The sequence below is a fragment of the Polypterus senegalus genome, chromosome 11, assembly GCF_016835505.1.
Source record: "Polypterus senegalus isolate Bchr_013 chromosome 11, ASM1683550v1, whole genome shotgun sequence".
Classification (NCBI taxonomy): Eukaryota; Metazoa; Chordata; class Cladistia; order Polypteriformes; family Polypteridae; genus Polypterus; species Polypterus senegalus.
Window position 1 is genome coordinate 74,094,373 of NC_053164.1, and position 17,360 is coordinate 74,111,732.

A 17,360-nucleotide genomic window follows, 5' to 3' on the forward strand; every position below is an offset into this window, starting at 1 on the left:
TATTGTTGGCCATGCTAAATTCTGAATTGATTAAGCAGGATTGTATGTATGTGTGTTTATGTACTGTGTGTGTGTGTGTGTGTGCGCGCAAAGTTCTAGAAAGTCTTCTTGGTGCAGGTTTACCACCATTGCAGCTTTTAGACTTATCTTTGTAGTGCTAATGACAAAACCCTGCTTTCTGTCTTCACCATTTCTGCTGGATGGGGATTATTGGTTTATTACTGCAAAGTAAAGGGTGCAGAGAAGAGGCAAAACAACAGCAAAATCTCCAGACTGCCTTGTAATCTCAGTTCCAAGGACCCACTGTGGCTGCTGATTATCTTTCCAAATAGTTTCTTAATTAGTATCTAACTTCTCTTCTTATTGTGTGTTGTTACATTGCTTCTGTTCTTCTGTGGCTTGAATTTGTTTTATTTTCTGAGAAAACTGATTAAATATAAAATTACGCAGAAGTAACCCAAGACTGTAGCTGGGAACAGGAGTGGCCTGATCTGTCCAACCCAGCAAGTTTCCACAACAACCTTCACCAGGACAGGAGAATAGATAGACAGATAGATGGATGGATAGACGGACAGATAGACAGAACTTTATTTATCCCCAGAGGGAAATTTGGTATTTTACAGAAGCTTTTTAAGAAAATAAATACATAGTGAGTAAGTAAATAATTATACACACACTGTTGTGAGCACATACCAGATTAACTATAAAGCAGGAAAATTGAAATTGAAAATTCGCAGTCACTGTCCCCGTGAGGCATTGTGCAGGCATCTTGCTGCTGGTATAAAGGAGCCCCCGTAGCGTCTCCTGACACACGTCTGCTGAATAATTCATTGGCTGAAAGTCCTCAGTGTATCAGAGAGAGGATGTGCAGCAGTGTTCATAATGGCACTCGGTTTTGTTTAAATTCTCTCCATTGTTCCTACATCCAGGGCCTCCAGAAGGTATCATATAACTGAGGTTACACTTTTAATTAGCCTGTTAATTCGGTGGGCCTCCCTTAAAGTGATGTTACCAGTCCAGCACACTACAGCATACAAAATCACACTGGCCATCTCAGAGAAGATGTGAAAGATGTCACTTCTCACATTAAAGGAACTCCGTTTCCTAAGGTAAAAGAGCCTGCACTGCCCCTTCTTATGTAGTCCCTCTGTGTTCTTAAACCAGTCCAACACATCATTAATGTGGACCCACAAGTACTTGTAGAAGTAGGCCACCTTTACGTCCACTTGTTGAATTGTGACAGGCCATAGAGGCTCTTTGGTGCAGAAAAAGTCAATAACCAGTCCCTTGGTTTTGCTGATGTTAACACGTAGACAATTCTCTTTGCACCAAAAAACAAAGTTATCCACCTGACTCCTCTCCTCTGTCTCATTCCCTTTATAAATCAACCCATAAGTGAAGAATCATCTGAGAATTTCAGCAAGTGATGAATAGGGGAATGAGTGATTGCAGTCCAGTCAGTTAAGAGTCATATTTAAGAGCCAAATTCATTTAAAGGTCAAATGTCACAAACACCTGAAGCTTTGCTTTTTCCAAATCTCTTCCTTTTTTATATTTGTCCCAGGTTTAAGGGGACCTTTGTGACTTCAAATGGTTCAGTTGAGAAATCCTGTGTAATGGCCCTTGTTTTGCTGATTTGAAGGTGCCTCACATGACTTAAGATGTTTTTATGACACTTGGAACATGAAATGGGGTTCCATTTGTACCATCCAAATACACATCATAGGAGCTTTCACTTCATTCATCACATTTAAGTTGTTACACTAATTCACCTTAATAGAAGGATAAATGACCGTGTATCTGTGTGTCAGTTCATTTGCTGTGTACTGTTATTCCAACAGATGGTGCATCACAAACATTTGTAGTGTAATGTAATATATTCCTACAGTGCTTGCATGACAAAGTACATTCCAAAAGAAGGTGCACAGCAAATGTTAACACCGAGGTCTGTGTTGATTACTTAGCTTTCACCTGTCTTAGCACAGGTAGTGAATATTAGTTTGGCTTCAAAAATCCAAATAGAGTGTAAGCGGATTTATTTACATAAGGGAAGTATGCCATTTTTCAGCCCTGCTAACTTTGCATCTCAATGATTATTCTCATTACATGTTGTATCATTAGAGACTTGTCCAGCACTTCAGTTATGGCTTGAATGTTTGGCCAGTGTGAAAATTGCCTGTCCCAGTGGAGCCGGGATAGACGCCTGCTCTCCATGACACTGTACTTTGGTAAGCCATTGAGACAGACATATAACAAGCTGGACATACAGCTGTAGCCTTGACCATTCAATTGGAAGATAGATGGATAGAGAGATATTCATCTATTCTGGTATCTAGTAGCTTAAACACATCAGTAAAAATTGTTACAAATTATTAAAAAAGGCAATGATAACAAAACATAAATAAATAAATAAATAAATAAATAAATAAATAAATAAATAAATAAATAATAAAAAGTACAAATGGTCAATTGTTAAGTGTCAGAAGGTAGAGTGGTGACCAGGACATGAATCACACATGTTGACAACAGAGTAATAAAATCTCCCAGCATACTGATAAAGAACAATATTAAATTAAATTAAAGAGTAATAAAAATGCAGGTAAAAACAGACAATAACTTTGAATAATGTTAGCGATTACCCCGCCGGGTGGAATTGAAGAGTCGCAGTAGAAACAAATGATCTTCTAAAGCATTCTGTTCTATAGCACAGTGAGAGAAGACAAATGTTACGTTTTCTTCTCTCACCTGCCAAAATGTTGTGGAGAGGGTGACTGCTATTGTCAAGGATGGCCTGTACCTTCTTCCCCATACACTTTTCCACCACCACTGCCACAGAGTCCACAGTTCTACCCAGCACCGAGCCAACTTTCTTCACCAGCTGGTCCAGCCTCTTCGTTTTCTTAGCTGTCATACTGCCTCCCCAACACGCAGCAGCAAAGAAGAGGACACTGGTGGCAACAACTATGTGACAGAACAAAGACGACACTTCACAACATATGCTGAATGATTTGAGTCTTCTGAGGAAAAACAGGCTGCACCTTCCTGTCGAGGACTTATGTGTTCACAGAGCAGTCCAGTCTGTCATCAAGGTGGACAATTAGATATGTATAAGTCTGCACTACCTCAATGTCCTCCCTTCAGAAGTTGACAAGCTGAAGGGGAGCTTAGACCAGTGGAACTCCACAATCATCTCCTTGGTCATCATTGTGTTCAGAACCAGGCAGTTCTTATTGCTCCAGTCACTGATTCCTGCCTTGTGCCCTGTGTTGGCTGGGATTGGCTCCAGCAGACCCCCGTGACCCTGTAGTTAGGATATAGTGGGTTGGATAATGGATGGATGGATGGCTGTATGTAATGTGAACAGTAATGGTGCCAGTTCAGTCCTTGTGGGGCCTCAGCGTTGCTCACTTCTGTCCCAGAGGCCTCAGTTTCACAAACTGCAGTCATCCAATCAGCGGTAGTTATGAATCCAAGATGTGAAGGTGGAATCCACGCCCATCCTCTCCAGTTTAACTTTAAGAATGGAGGGCCGGATGTTGAATGCACTCAACAAAAAAAACAACCTAACTTTGACTGCAAGTTTATTCTAACTCACTTGTTTAAACACTTTAAACGATTACAGCTCACAGCTGATTGGTGACATCATCATGCTCTCAAAATAAACAAATCATAAATTTTTATTTTATTATTAATTGCATAATAGTATTAAACTGACAATGACAAAAGCTTTTTTGCCTTGAAGGATCCGTAGAATTGTTTATTAAGTTAAACCAGTTTTTTTTTTATGTTATTGATGCCAGCTTCACAATCTTGCACTAAAGATCATTAATTTAACAATCAATAATAATGCTAATTATTCGTATTTATTATTTTATAAATAAACTATTTTATTTACATAGTGCAAGTGTTTACCCAAGAGAACTTTGCAAAAAAGCATTTGAGTGTTACTTTAAAACATACCATGCAGAACAAAGCTTCTGTATACCGCGGTGTTTTTGCTTTCGCTCGGTACAAAACCCTTGGATGTTCATGTCTGCTTCATTCCGTTTCTTTCCCCACTCCAAAGACATGCTGTCAAATTGACCGACTTAACTGCTGCTGTGTGCACAAGTGTAACCTGTGAACGACCCACTCAGCCTTGTGTCTGTTGCAGCCGGAATAGGCAGTGGTTGCCCACAACCTTCACAAAAACAATGTGAGTGCATAAAATGAGTTTGTGGTTTGCTTACACATTTCAGAATTTTGGACATTTTTTTCTCCTATGTACTGTATATATTTTAATTGCAATTTGAATGAATAGATAAAACATGTCAAGATGATTGATGATCAGTCTGTATGTAAATACAGATAGATATGATTCTGTAAGCAGTCCACTCAAACACTTTCTGTGCCAGCAAGTTAACTTTTTAAGGTAACAAGAGCCATCTGTTTTTTGTTTTTAATCTGCTGCTCAATTTCAGGGCTGTGTTGAATGCAAGGTGGGAACCAACCCTGATAAACAAGCTCATCCAAGGCTGGGCACAATCACACAAGGCCAATTTCGAATCACCTATTAACTTAATGTGCCCGTCTTTGGTATGTGCCAGGAAAGCCGAAGCACCAGTGGGAGGCCCATGATGACATGGTGAGAACATGCAAGCTCCACCCTAGCAGCACCCAGGGTGGAAGTTTACAGAGGATTCAGCTGTGTTAACCTTGGTGTCACTGTAACAACAAGATGACAAAATGAACTACAAAGTCATTCAGTTACAATTGAGTTCAAATATTCAGACCCTGTAAAGAGTTTCCACAATGCTATAAACTGTTAGAGTCAGCTTCAGATCAACAATTACAGAAGAGTCAGAAAAAGACAATTAAAATGGCATTTGCAGCTGATCTTAAGATCAAGACTTGAAAGCCAGGATTATTGTGTGACATATGAATGTTAACGTGGATGGCTCTATTGAAAAAGTCCCACCATACTAAGGTGAGCGTGCGCCAGCTGTTTTGAAATAGCGTCTGAAAATCTCAGGAATCTGGCGGGTGGATGTGGGACAAGTCATGATGACAGGTAGGCTGAGGTATTGGAATCTTCAGGTTTTTAAGTTACTAGAGTAGCACATTTTGAAGATGAATGTGTCAGACAGGAAGCCAGCGGACTATCTGGATCAGTTGAGGGGTGGGCAGGTTTTTGAACCCTGTTGACGTCTGCTGATAAGACTGTTAAAAGGAGGACAGCAGCAATTGAGGGACATGACAGGCCACTTGTGTAACAGAGGGGAGGCAAAGAGAACAAAAAGGTGTCATGTAAGGGAGCAGTTAATAAAGCTAGACACACAATTGTAATGAATTTGAGGAAAGGCACTATATGTTACAGATGACTTCCTACGCCACCATCAAGTTGAAGGTTACTGGGCTAATGTTCTCCAACTATCAAATGGTTTAAACTCATTTCTGTCATTCAAATATTACTTTTATAGTCCACCATTTTGACATGTACCCCATACTCTCCTTCCACTGCCTGCTGTCATACTTTTATTTCACATAAGCAAGTGAGAAGAAACTGACAAATAAATTTAACACTCATGGCCGTCAAATTGTGAAACTCAACAGTGAGGTTCCCACCAACATCCTTAAAATAAAAACAAACACTTGTACCCTACCCGCCCCCTTTTCATGGCTGGTTAACCAAAGCAGAAGATGAAACATCACATGACAGAACTTGCCTGCATGGAAAGCTGGCCTCCGAGTGTGCAGATATTTCTAACGAGTGTTAGCCCTGGAACCTTACTTAGAGGTTAAATGGCTGCGGGGAAGCTACTGAGAGTGCACCACATGTCTGTACTCGATGAGGCAGGCCGGATCTCTGCATGGTGCAAGTTGAAACTTGATGGGAGAGGCTCTTTGTTGCTTAGCCCAGAGAGAGACACAGAAAGAACAATGCCAGCTATCTGAGACCTTGATTCCTTTTGTTTATGGCATTCTCTGCTCTGCCATCGTGAAATAATTGTCCATAGACATCATCTGACCAGAAAGCAAAGTTAAACAAAAACATCAGGAGGTGATGTGGTTCAATTTGCTTACAAATACACACATGGTGTTCAGTGTTACAAGTCTCTACACCACTTCATGGAAGGTTTAAGGTTTAATCTTGGCACTTCTATAAGAATCTTTCTCAGTTAGAAGCTGATGCACATTTTAGCAGAGGGAGGGTACAGTGACCAGGAGCCCTGGAGTTTCTAACTACTCAAAGCTTCATTTTGATTTTTCTTCTAAGACGGTAAAGGGTGCCAGAGCCCAGCCCTTGAAGAGGCCGCTATGGCCTTATGTTATGGAGGCATTTGTCCCTAAAGTACAGTCCCTGTGCCTTGACAGGTGACACGAGGCCCTGCATTTCTGAAGAATGTGGCAGGTATTTGTGCAATGCTTGTCACGTCTCTGGCATTAGCACTTAGTGCCTGCATCTTAGCGTTCCCTGTAATTTACTCGGTTCACATCACGTGAGAGGAGCAGTTCATCACTTGTAGTCGACCGTAAGCAACAAGATAATCCCGGATATTTGGCAATGCAATGACCCTTTGAACATTTTTTGAACATTCTTTCTTTGTGAATAGACAAGGATTTCCAGCTTGATGTGGTTGTGTTAAATAGCTAAACTGAGGAATGCCTCACCATCACTGAAAAGCTACCTTGGGTAGACTAACTCTTGTGTTCATCTAGAGCTGATGATGTGGTGCCTGTGTATCTCAAAAAGTGACAATAGTGCTGCTGCCAGGAAAACCTAAGATAACTTGGCTCAGGGACCACAGCAAGTGGCAGTCATTTCTCTGGCCATAAAGTGCCTTGAATGGCTGGCAATGACTCACATCGATAGGACGGGGTACTTTGGGGCTCCCTCAGCCCACTCTAGTTTGTACTCTGTATCACACTAGAGGAAGTAATCATACAAGTACGTGACAAGTGGTGTGCAAACGCCTACATTTGTTATATAAATTTTGGTTTCATATTATTTTCTGCCTTCTGTGTTAGTAGAAAAGAGCAAATTTCTGATTTCCAAGCATTTGTTTTCCTGAAAAAGAAGCGTTGCAGGAAAATGTTTGTATTTCATTAAGAAAAGTAAACCTAAAGTAATAGATCACTTTTCAGATAAAAACTTGATGACTTGGAAGATCTACGCACTGATGCACGATTAAACAAAGGCAACCAACAGATGCTAATGATCAATGGCATGGTGAGTTGACTGATCCAAAGTGAAACTCAAATGGTTGAAGAAGGTGGTTCCCATTTCTGAGCAAACTAAACTGAAAGGTGAGAGTGTGTCTGTTTAACTTTCAAATCATCAATTCTTACTTCACAGCAAGACTGAGCATAGCAGCAACACATAACACGGTGGCCATCCTGCATCAACTAGGTCTCTCCCAAGCAGACACGAGTTTCAAAAATGTGCTGCCCAAACTCGTCTGAAGGAGTTCAAGGAAACTGGCAAGGTCATGGACTAAATGTACAGTAGTGAGCTACAGAAGCTGAGTGCAGCAGATGAAAGATACCTCAAACTGAAGTCCCTTTGAAACTGGAAGCACCTTAACAAGGATGGAAACTACTGAAACCTGAATACACCCCACTACAGTCTGAAGAAGCCCTGCCAGAAGAGTGAATACAAAGCCAAGAGACTCGCCTACACACTAAAAGAGAAGGACTGGAGTGCTGAATGATAGTAGCAGTGGCAGTAGCTTCATGGCGTATGAAACACTTATAGACACCTTCCATATTTTCACCAGATCTTCAACTTTTTTCTCCATGTGCAAAACTGGATTTGAAAGCTTCATATTGACCTCCATATAGTTTATCGTCTCCATAATTAATTATTTTTGCAGACACAAGGCCTCCACTGTTTCTCCCTATCACCCCTGTACATACCTGGCCTCCCATTAGCTAAACTGGCTAACAACAACACCGTAACTTTTTATTAACTTTGTCACATTCCCAAAAGACACTTTTCCTCTTTTATTTTCACCTGGACCCTTTTTTCTGAGAATTATACCTGTCCAAGAGCAGGGCAAGGTACAAGGTCTTCCTTCCTTTCCACCCCAAAAACCCAGAATAACCTGTTTTAGGGAGTTTTACACTTTGCAATTGTAAAACCACATGGCAAATGCATTTTTTGTCAATTTTATGATACTGATAGCAAAACAAAACTCGTTTGTTACGCTCGTCACTAATCGGGTACAAGGAAGATGAGTATGCATTAGTCTTTTAGCTAAATACACATATGAGGGATATTCTCAGGAAAGAAGCTTTTATTTTGGTGTGGTGTTTCTTAAGAGTGTCATTGGTTCAATTCAATTTTTCCATCTGAAATGGTTTTGAATTGATAGATAGATAGATAGATAGATACTTTATTAATCCCAAGGGGAAATTCAAATTGATAATATAACAAACATATGGACTGTGCTCTGATATCGGCAAGCACAAGGTCAGGCATCACAGGGCCAGAGTAAACACTGTTGACTCTTTTAAAGTTTTTAGAAGAATAGCTTAATGGTTTAGAATTTTTTTTTTTTTGGAAAAAAAAAAGTTGCCGATTTATGTTATTTTTCCCTGAGAATGTTTTACCACATAAATATTTTTATGTTTTGTGCACTTTTGGGTTTTGTGTTCCTGTTTGTTGCTTTTTTTCCCAAGTCTATGTCATTGTTCCATTTGTCAGCTCTGAGCTTTTCGTTTTGCTCTGTAGGAGCTAGTTAATAGTACCCTGTTATGATTTAGGTTTTTTTTGGTGCATGTATTTTGAATTTTTACTTTAATTTTAAGGTTATGGTCATCTTTAATTATTATATTATTAGCATTTTATGCGCAGTGCCATTTTGTGTGTTTTCTCTATTGATGTGATGATTTTATTTAAAGTTACTTGGGCCTTTGCTACCATGAAACTGGATGTCATGGGCCACCTCCTATGTAACATGGCAGCATTCTTTCAGTAATGTTCAGTTTGAAAAATGTAAAAATATACTTTAGGGTTTAAAAAGCCCAAATCATAGCAGTCCCATAGCTCTTTCTTTACTCTTTTTCAAGGCTAGTGGTGGGGCCAGACAGGGTGTTTTTTTAACACCATGTACTCTCCTCTGGATTCTGTTTCACTGTTGCTCCTGAAAATGTAACGACATGCTTAAACAAATTAATTTTTTAAGCTCTTGCAGGTCATGCCTATATTTAAATTGGGCTGTTTTTTTTGATTAAAAAATACATGATTGGAATTGACCATTAAATTATCAATTGTTGTATCTCTTGCTGACTGCTTGGCCTTTGCCTTGGCCTATTATATGACTGTCAGATCCAATGAATGTATACCGTAGATTTGTCCATAAACATTAGGATTTTTAAACTACTTGTCTGCAGAAAATTGCTTACAGTTATTATTCTGAATATGCATATGCATCCAAAATGTACAGATGTTTGTGTTGTTCTTTTTTCTATTCTGGACTACTGGAGCTTTCTGCTGGCAGGAGTACTGGCATGTGTCACCAAGCTGCTGTGGATGATTCCAAATGCAGCAGAATGTCTAACAAGGTGGGCGTGTGTCACTCCTCTCTTCAAATCACTAAACAATCTTCCTGTAGCAGCACACATTAAGTTGAAATCTTTTATGTTTGCCTACAGAGTAGGCAATGGTTCATCTCCTACAGCAGGGTTCCTCAGTCACAGTCCTGGAAGGCCTCAGTGGCTGCAGGTTTTTGTTCTAACCCGGTTGCTTAATTAGGAAGCAATTCTTGCCAATAATTTAATTTCATGGCTTGTTAGCGCTTTAACTCTGCTATGTTAGGTCATTCTCATATCCTAGATCTATCTCTCTATCTATTTGAGCAATAAGTGCTTCTTATTAAGCAACTGGGTTGGAGCAAAAGCCTGCAGAATCTGCGGCCCTCCAGGACCGTGATTGAGGACCCCTGACCTACAGTATAAAGACAGTCTGAAGACACTTGTGAGATCCTGTGCTACTTCTTGAACACTCAGGTCTGCTGATGAACAATGATACCTCCTCTGTAAGGTATCACATCTTAGTCCAGACTTTTCATGTGTAGCCCCTGGTTGGTGGAATGAGCTGTCCACCTGCATTTAAAATTTTGATTCCCTCAATTTGCTCAACAACCTTTTGAAGATTCATTGTCTGAGGAATTTCTGTCTAACTGATATGTTAAATTGTGTCATCTCTGAATTGTAACTCATTTGTATTTTGTTCTGAGCTCTTCACTTTTGAATTTTGTAAGCTCGTAACACTTGTTCCCAAACAGTCCCCCATACTGGTGTTAACCGGATTATGTTGACTCCTTTTGTAAGTCACCTTGGACAGAAGTGTCTGTAAGCAAATAAATGTAAATGTCCTGTTTTGGTTGCGATGTATTCTTCAGTTTTTTTTTCTTGGGGACTAACACCGCTGTAAATTGGACGTGTGGTTTCTGTGTATATTTTGACTTCTTTGGATTATTTTATCCTTGACAGTAGAAGAGAGCCTTTTATTCAGTTTTCCCTCTGTTTATAGTATAGAACTTGAACCCCGGACATAGACAGACACGGATTTAGAATGTCCAAAAGCACACACGTTTATTTCTTCTTAATTCCTGCACACAGCACAGTGCACCAAACTCAGTTCCTGTTCTTCTGCCGCCTCTACTCCTTTCCTCCTAAGCTTCGTCCACCTTCCACCCGACTCTGGCCTCCTGAATGGAGTGAGGCGGCCTCCTTTATACTGCACCCGGAAGTGCTCCAGGTGTCTCCCGATTGGCATCCGGCAGCACTTCCGAAGTGCTGTATAGGAACTGAGCTTCTCTTCTGGCAACACTTCTGGGTGTGGTGGAAGTGCTGCATGCCCAGACTCCGGAGCTGTCCAGGCGCCCCCTGGTGGCCCCAATGTAAACCAAGGGGGCTGCCCTCTCATGTCCCCGGGGGAGGTACTGCAGGTAGTATGTCCATTCCCCCGGTCTTCTCTTCAAAAGTGCGTCCCGTCTGGGCAAGATCCCTGGCCGTCTATCACAATAGTTAAAGTTATACTTCTTCCTAGCAATTTGTGCTTTCCAATGTTGTAACTACTAGCATTATGTGATGCTTCATAATAGAGAAGTCATCATTTGTTATTTGCAAGAGCATGGTCTCCTTTAAGGTAGATTTGTTTGAGACCAGCTTTGCACTGCTAATTTCAAGTAAATAACTTACCCAGTAAGAAGGTTGGTGGCTTGAATAATATTGTTGGCTCTGTTGATGTTCTTCTGCTCTGTGACAAATTTGACGCAAAGCCATTATTGTGATTAAGCTAACATGACTGCTTTCAAGTTTTGTATCCTTGCTGATTAAAGTGACAACCCCAGCTTGACCTAGATGGATTCTTATTTAATACTGAAATGTTTCTGTAATGACAGCCAAAGCACAAAATAAAGTAAACTTGCATTTTCAGAAAAAGAAAGTAGTTAAACTTCGATGTACATAATTATAATTGTGATGAAACCTTTAGGAAAACATTTTTCCGCTTTGTCAGGGGTTTTCCGTTACAACATGTACTGTACCTGCAGTCTTTATTTGCGTTTGTTTCTCTGCAACACAGTAATGCAAAGAAAATGTTTCTAGTTGTAGGGTTAAAAATGTTTGCAGATGTCTATCTGTGCTTACATATTTTCTTCCTCCCCCCCCCCAATTTATAATTCACCAAACCTGTATGGCCGGTTTTAATTTCCATGACAACATGCCACTTCTCCGAGGCAGCGCTGGAACACCTGGAGTGCTTTAGAGGGTATGTGTTGCAAAACAGGGAGGCCCATCTAGAGACAAAGTGCCGGTAACAGAAGTAGATACTGTATCATACATGTTGTGCTCGCTGGGTTCACCATCTGCAGTGGACTTGTTGTCTGTTTGTGGCATTCTTCATTATTGTTAAAGACAAATTGGAGTTCCTCAGTGTGGGGCTGACATTGAAAACACTGCTAAAGACTTTTGTTATGGGACTAAAATAAAACTGACCATCTCCTGCAATGAGCTTCCAGACTAACATGCAACTGGCAGCTACTAGGGTGGCTAGCATGTAATATAAAATAAAAGAATGCTTAGAATGGGACTTGCTTTCAATTCCAGTTTGTTCCTCATGTGATCATTGAGGCACATCCACAGAGGAGTGATTCCAAAGTGCTCTGTGAAGAATTTCCAGCACACCAGTACATTTTCTAGTCTTTTATTTTGCCTAGCACTCTTTTTAGAGAACACCGTCATAAGGCAATTCACATTAGCAACTTTTGCCATATACATTTTTGCAGTTGTGTTATGAGTAGGTTAAATGATTGATCAGGATCACATATTGAATCAGAAGCAGGGGTCAAAATGAAAACCTTATGGTTTAAGTCCAGTGGCCTGACCACTAAGCCACATTTTTCGGTAGTGGATTACTGCAATAAATCATTGTTTGACCTCTGTATTCCACTCCTTTTATTAGCCACCACTTGTTTATAATAGACAGCTTGCTTTTTAGCTTAAGCCCTTTTTCCCTTTATTTGCTTACAGACTCTCCCAATCCGTAAATGAATTGAACGTACCTAGCTGTGTTGCGTGTACAGTAGCCATGCTGACAGAGGGAGAGCTGTTTGGGCTGGAATTTTACCTGCAGCTAAGTGCTCTTGGGTTGGGCTTCTTCTTAACAAGCTTGAGGAATGCAGCCATAGAATCCGTGAAAGAGTAACACAAGACAAGCTGTCATTCATCTTGCAATGTTGGGTTGCCTATGTAATTTTGGAGGTTCATACATGAAATCTGAAATTCCTCTGCACTTTCCAGGCAGAAGTGTAGAAATCTGAGATCCCTAGACACATGAGCATTCTAAAAACCTTGTTCTGGTTTATTCTGAGTGTAAAACAAATGAAAGCTCTGCATTTATCCCCATTTTGATAAATCTTTCTTGTTGTCCTATTTGCTTGTTGGCAGAACAGCAGTGCAGTGGTTAGTGTTGCTTCCTCACAGCCCCAGGGACTTTGATTCAAATGCTGGCTTAGGCCCTGACATTGTGGAATTTGTGTTCAGGTCATTTTTTTTTTCTGGATACTGTGGTTTTCTCCCACATTCTAAAGAAAACCACCTTAAGGTGAGTGGCAACTCTAAATGGACCCAGCATGGCAGTGTGTGTGTGTTTATGTCTCATGATAAAGCAGTTTCTCAGCCAGCTTTAAATCTTGTTGTGTGCTTTAGGCTACGAGGAAAAACTCTGCCTCTACATGACCCAGTGATCCAAGAAGTGAGCTCAGATAACCATAGTTTTTACTTGGTGCTCTTAAATTGTCATGACGCAATATAATGATTTTTTATAAAAAGTGTAACAGCACATGTGTAATTGCAATCATTAAATAGTAATAATAATAAAATTAATATGTATTGCAAATATTAAACAGTACTAATAATAGTAATCTGTACTTTGTATAATACTCAGTGACCTTTTTATGATAGATAGATAGATAGATAGATAGATGCTATTGTCACACACGTGTGTATGGGAGACAGCTAAAGGGCTTAACTGAGGGTAATTCCAAGCCAGACTGGGATGTGGCACAGTGCACAGACTCTTTTTCTCGTTTTTCTGCAGAACATTCAAGGGAAATTCCACCTGGCCCTGATGACGTCAATTCTGGTTCCGACCTCTTTGACATCAATTCCGGGTTCGAGCCTGTGGATGAAGACCCTTCCAATTCTGGCCCCTTTAAGGTCACTTCCTGTACTGGCCTTTAAAAGTCGCCACCTTTCCCATATCCCCTCAGTTCTGTTTTGGGCTCCGATTTGTGCACATCAGTGCAATCACTTTATTCAATTTTCCTGCCAGGAAATAATATACGGGTGGCTGCCCCAAACCTTGCTATGGCTCTTTGTCGAGTTTGTGACACTATTTAAATAAATAAATAGAAAGATAAGTATAGTGGCATAGTTGGTATAAAGGAGTCTCAGTAGAGTTTTCTGACACGCTTCTGCTGAAGAGTCCATTGGCTGAAATTCCTCAGTGTTAGTGTGTCAGAGAGAGGATGTGTAGCAGTGTTCATAAAGGCACTCAGTTTTGTTTTAATTCTCTCCTTCACTGCTACCTCCAGGGGGTCCAGAGTGCATTCTTTAACTGAGCCTTCCCTTTTAATCAGCTTGTTGATTCGGCAGGCCTCTCTTGAAGTGATGTCACCAGCCTAGCACACTGCAGTTTCAGAGTTATAAAGATGTTTTAAGACGTCACTTCCCACATTAAAGGAATGCAGTCTCCTAGGAAAGAAGAGCCTGCTCTGTCCTTTCTTGTACAGTTACTTTGTGTTCTGTGACCAGTCCAGCCTGTCATTAATGTGGACCCTCATGTACTTGTAGCAGTGGACCACCTCTACATCCATCCCCAGAAACAGTGACCACACATAAAGGCTCTTTGATCAACAACCAGTTCTTTGGTTTTTCTGATGTTAAGTCACTGACAACTCTTTCTGTACCGTGAAACAAAGTTCTCCACCTGACTCCTCTCCTCTGTCTCATCCTCCTTATCAATACACCCCACAAGTGCAGAGTCATCTGAGAATTTCTGTAAGTGACATGACCTGCTGTTATATTGTGAACAGAAAAGGGGACAGGACTGTTCCTTGTGGTGCTCCAGTGTTGCTCACATCCATATGTCAATACAAACAGCATTCTCTTTAAAACTACCAATTATGGCGGTGCAACCCCAGTATGTACATTATAAAAATATAGTCAAGTGATTTACTTGTTATTCGAACAATTGTTAGAAAGAGAGAGACGTATGATTTAAGTGACTTCAATTGTGATATAATTGATATCAGATGTGATGGTTCCATCATCTCAGAAAGACCTGGGGCCTCATGTATAACGCCGTGCGTAGAACTCGCACTATAACATGGCGTAAGCACAAAAGCCGAAATGTGCTTATGCACAGAAAAATCCAGATGCAGGAATCTGTGCGTACTCCAACTTCCACGTTCTTCCGCTACATAAATCCCGATCAGCGTGAAAACTAACACTCGTGCACGTGCATTATGTAACGCCCCAAATCCACCCAGAATTACGCCTCTTTGAATATGCAAATCAATATAAATCGCCTTTAAGCTCAACCTTCTGTGAAAAGACAATGGGAAAAGCACGGGGGAAAGTATATGAATTTCAGCGAATACCAAGTGGAGGCAAAGGAAAAACATACTATTTGTTCAAATAAACCGTGGTATAATCAACAAAATGAAGTTGATCGAGTGACATAGCGTGTTGGAGAAACTTGAAAGCTCAAGTTCACAAAATCGCACAGTGCCGGAAATAAAAAAAAAGTCACATATCAAAGTCGCCATGAAAAGGCGAGTTGTAAGCCCACTGTCTGAGTGTCATATGAAAGCTTATTAGGGTACAGAGAAAAAAAGGCACACAGTGGGGAAAAAGCACGAAATGTCAACTTCAATCTCGACATTTCCACTTTAATCACGTAGTTTATTTTGTCATTAAAGCAGAACATCATAAACTTCATCTTAAAATCGTTTAATTAACCAGTTTCTCAAATCACATTGTAATTAAAGTAGCACGTTAAATGCTTTGTTTTGTATTTGATCATCTATGTGTTCTATGTGTGTGAATCACTACTTGCTTCTTAAACCGTCTCTCTTCCTCCAACTGGAGACAGAATCCATTACATTCGTGATATTACAGCTCTCTGAATAAATAAAATACTGAGATGTATACATGATATCATTTTCATGATGATAGGAGTTAAAGCACGTTATTAAACATGGGTTTCACTTTGATGAAATAATTTATTTCAGCAGTACTCAGGGGCGGCTCTAGTCTTGTGGTGGCACTGGGCAGAGGAAGAATCGGTGGCTCCTTCGGCCATCAATGTCAGTAAGGTAGCTTATGCATGGTGGATGGCTACGTCCGTTGCAGACACTGCATAGCCGCCTCGTGCTCATGACACAAACATTTAACTTTTGCCGAAGTTTGTTGCTGCGTTTTTAGCTCTGTTGTTATTTTCTCTTTCTGTGTTATATTCAATATATATTGGCGTAGCCGTCACTGCAGTCAGTGCTTTTCTTTCCCCAAGTAACCGATCGCCACACAATCAGCTCTGTAATTGACGTCAAGCCATCTGTAAGCTTAGCGCCGATTCTTCAAAACGTTTAAGGAACATTGTAATATCTTCGTAGTACATGTTTAATTTTTCTATCCTTAACGACACTCTCAGTGAAGAATATAGATTATTTAAATGAAGTTAAAGTTTTATCTGTATAATGTAATAAACATATTTTGCTGAATTTCACCTTAAAAATGATATCATCATATGTAAATACGCGCTTTATAAAGTGGCTCAGGTTGTGCGATATTATAACTGTAGTGCAAGTTTACAGTGAGGTGATTGTACTTAAAAGTACAAACAGTTATACAAGGAGCAATTGATTGAGTGCGTTTATAGTTCTTGGGATTAAACTGTTTCTGAACCGCGAAGTCTGTACAGGAAAGGCTTTAAAACGTTTTGCAGTGGCTGAGGCAGCGTGTCCTTGAAGCTGTATACCGATAATTCTCTTTCTGATCAGCTGCTGTGATTCACACTCGGATACAGTGATATAAATACTCTGAGTGGTGCAGTGAGAGTAATATGGAAAAAGATGATCCGCTGTGGCAACTCCTAACGGGAGGAGCTGAAAGAAGAAGAAGAAGAAGAAGGAGAAGTGAGAGTAACAACGCTAATGCAGTTATGGTATTTGGAATACTATGGCTGTTCCCTGGACCATTATATTGTTACAAGTTAATTACAATCAGATGTGTTGCACTAATAAACAATATGCGGTTAGTTTCAGTGTATTTATAAAGCCGCGTCAGGAAAATAAGGTGTAACCACACAGGAACAGTAGCACTGCTTTGACACTGGGTGCCGCCAATCTGCAAAACCGAGCGGAGAACTTGCGTATGACAAGGCATGAGGTACCGTGGAAAAGTGCGGGTATAAAGTGTAGGTTTTATACATCGCGATTTGAACATGGAAAAGTTCTTACGCAACATTTCTGTGCGTATGCACCGTTTATACATGAGGCCCTTGGTGTTCTTGGATTTTAGAGAGTGGTACAATAAAAAGAAAACATCCAGTAAGCAGAAGTTATGTGGATGAAAAAACCTGAATAGGAGAATGACAAGATTCATGCAAATAGTACCTCTGGATGCACAGTGTGTCAGAATTGGAAGCAGATGGGCTGCAGTAGCAGAAGACCATTATGGGCTGTTTGACAGAAAAGATGAGACCACAGCGTACACTTCATCACTAAAACTGGATGATCAAAGATGTGAAAATGTTGCCTGGTCTGGCAGATGTCTTCTTCTTTTGTGTTATGCAGATGGTAGGACCA

General features: G+C 40.3%; 1 protein-coding gene across 2 annotated transcripts in view; it reads left to right on the top strand.

The window, feature by feature from the left end:
• The window catches only part of LOC120539198 (spectrin beta chain, non-erythrocytic 1), a 311,676-nt gene that overhangs the window by 101,944 nt on the left and 192,372 nt on the right, over positions 1-17,360 (top strand). The gene's annotated exons all lie outside the window — the stretch shown is intronic.